Source organism: Sciurus carolinensis, unplaced genomic scaffold, assembly GCF_902686445.1.
Source record: "Sciurus carolinensis unplaced genomic scaffold, mSciCar1.2, whole genome shotgun sequence".
Classification (NCBI taxonomy): domain Eukaryota; kingdom Metazoa; phylum Chordata; class Mammalia; order Rodentia; family Sciuridae; genus Sciurus; species Sciurus carolinensis.
In genome coordinates this window covers 1,937,260-1,940,470 of record NW_025920141.1, presented here as the reverse complement: position 1 = coordinate 1,940,470, position 3,211 = coordinate 1,937,260, and the positions used below count along the sequence as shown (strand labels likewise).

Below are 3,211 nucleotides of genomic sequence, written 5' to 3'. Positions count from 1 at the left end.
AAATAAATATATATTAAAATAATTTAAGAATACACCATGAGGGAGCAGCTGAGGAGAGCAGGAGGAGGTAGTGGCAGCTAGAAGTTGCTGCTCTTTAGTGTAATTGGCAACCCATCAGGGATCCTTTCTCAGACTCAAGTTAGAAGTGAGAGTTGAGGTAAGTGAGGCTGCCATTGCTGCTCTGAACTCCTGAAGGGGAGAATGGATTTATCAGGAGTGAAAAAGATGATCTTGATAGAAGTAAAAAAATAAATAAAATAAAATGTCCAGCACTAGGGATCCACCTCCAACCAAAATCAAGGAATGCTCTAAAGTCAAAGAAACCACCAAGGACATGAGTGAGAAGGATGATGGCAGGGATAAGCCTTGAAAGAGTTTCAGGGCTTCCAGTGGAAGCAGCAGCAGTACCAAGTCTCTGTTCAGTTTCACTTTCAGCTCAGGATCCAGCAGCAGCACAGTCTCCAGCAGTGTCTCCAACACCTCCTCTGCAACCAGGTGCTGGGGAAGCTCCAGCACATCCTGCTGCTCCCATTCCAGCAGCTCCTGTGGATCTCCCAGCCCTTCTTGGTGTAGACATGGCAAAAGTGGTGATCCTGCTCAAAAGTCAAACCAGAGCCCTTCCCCTAAACCCCAAAGTCAAATCAGAGCCCTTCCCCTAAACCCAAAAGTGCATGTTGGAAGCCTCACCAGGAATGTGACCAAGGATAATAACATGGAGATATTTTCCACCTTTGCAAAATTAAAAAGATTGACATGCCTGTAGAAAGGGTGCATCCTCATCTATCCAAAGGCTATGCATGTATGGAGTTAGAGAATCAGATAAAGCTGAGAAGCCACTGAAGCACATGGATGGAGGACAAATGGATGGCCAAGAGGTCACTGCTACTGCTGTGTTGGCCCCCTGGTCTAGGCCACCCACCACCCCAGTGATTCAGCCCTCCAAGGAGAATGCTGCTGCCACCTCCTATATGGCATAGGTTGCCCCCACAGAGGAGGAGGAGATCCAATTTACAAGACACAGGTCCCCCATGAGCAGACAGTCCTGCTCTGCAAGACACTGCCATCACAGAAACTGCTCCATTCTAACTGCTCCAGATAAACAGACCCACCAAAACTCATGTATACCTTATGTTCCACCCAGCTCAGTGCTGTCACTTTCCTAGCTAAAGGTGTGTTGGCAGGAAAGGACCCTTCACTTGTGCTGGCTTAAAAGGCAGCAGTTGAGGCCTTTCTTCTGCAGGCAGGTTCTAGCTGCAGAAGTGTTGATGGTTCAGGAATGTGCCCATTGAGGTGCCCTGCAGGTTTCCCATTAGAAATCTCACCCATTACTGTCTTCCCAGTGACAGAGCTCACAGGGACCAGCAAGCTTCCAGGTGGCAGTGTGACCCAGACTCTTCATAGATGACTTGAGTCTGTCTGGCACTCTTGGTTACACTCTTTCTGTTGCTGAGCTATGTCCACAGGAAGGGGACCAAGCCCCATTCCTTTTAAGCCTAGTCTTTTCCCTGCTGCTTGAATATTCTTCCAACATCTAGGGTTGCCCCCACCTGTTAGATGCTACAAATGTTTCTGTCTTTCTACACCTTCCCACACACCCCTGCCCCACATTTCCCTTATTCTCTGAAATTGGTGAGCACATTTTGAGCCATCTCTGCAAGATCATGACTGCCATCATGGTGGTCCTGCAGGATACCTTGGAGATATGTACTTAATATTTCCTCTCTCTTATTGTATAGTCAGTACTATAAACTTTGTTTGAGTTCTGTTACATAGCAGCAGTTTAGATAAGGTTGGGTTTGTACTTTTTTATGTAGTGATGAAAATGTATTGAATAAATCTAGCTTGAGAATGCAAAATAAAAAAAAGCCTATACTAGGAATGTAAAATGTAAGCCAGTAACTGGAGGAAACATCTCACAATACAGATACCTGACAATGAACTCATATCTACATGTACAAAGCAAACTTACCATTTTGTAGAAACAAAAAATTCTAATTAAAAATTAGGTGTATTATTTAAACAGACCTAAATTTAGGAGGGAAGGGTACTTGGGATTGAACTTTGGGGCACATGAACATGGACCACATCCCCAGCCCTATTTTGTATTTTATTTGAAGACAGGGTCTCACTGAGATCATTAGTGTGCCTGACTTTTGCTGAGGGTGGCTTTGAACTCATGATACTCCTGCCTCCTGAACTGCTGGCATTATAGCATATGCCACTGTGCCCAACTAAATAGATAAACAAATTTTAAAAGAAAGCATATGAATGGTCATTAAGCACATAAAACCCTCTCAGTCAATAAGGAAATGCAAATGAATACCATAATAAAAGATGTTCACGTATGGTACTTATTGAAATAGATCAAATTAAAAAGACCTGACAATACAGACTCATGATAAGAATACAGAGGAATAAAACTCTTACACTTTGCTGTCAGGATAAAATGGTACAAATACTTTCTTAAACAGTTCAGCAATTTCTCTAAAATGTAAGCATGGAATTACCATATTGTTCACTATCCTATTCCTAGATATTTACCATGGAGAAATGAAATCATGCATTTATACAAAGATGGGTATGTGGGTAATTATAACAGAGAATTAGATACCACTTTTGCTAAAAGCACTCTTTACACAGGCCTTTCACTGCCCAAACAGTAACTTCAAGCAGTATAAAATTTGCCATCTCTAATTTCAATTTGGTTTTTATCATGTGACACTTTGGACCACATCCCTATTCAGTTCTGTACAAAAACTACAAGGTTTATGAGTCTTAAATTTAGCTAACCTATCTTGTCCCACTTGACAACTGAGGACATCAATATAAGAGTAAGTTTTGAGATTGTCAGGGACATTCAACTGCCAGATTTTATAATCTCCTGTTCCAGACCCATTCAGTGGCTCCTACAAGTCTCCTGTCACTGTCCTACACTGGCACTCAGTTTAGGTTCTAGGAGCAGCAGAGCCTCACAGACAGATCATTTCACTAAATGGGAACAATTACCCCCCCCCATTGGAACTGAGGCTGCCACAGTAAGCTGGAGCACTTATGCCATGTGTACTGATGGCTCACCTTATCTGATAAGGCCTTCTCCAGAGCCACCTCACAGAACCAGTTCTGAGAGTAATGACCAATCACAACATAGCCTGACAAGGTGGACTACCCTATAAGCTATGAAAACCCCCATTCAAACCCTGCACACTTGACT

The 3,211-nt window shown here is 42.9% G+C and overlaps 1 pseudogene; it reads left to right on the top strand.

Moving 5' to 3' along the window:
• Positions 1–262: 262 nt before the first annotated feature.
• On the top strand, positions 263–1,163 carry LOC124974281 (RNA-binding protein with serine-rich domain 1-like; annotated as a pseudogene).
• The last annotated feature ends 2,048 nt before the right edge of the window (positions 1,164–3,211 follow it).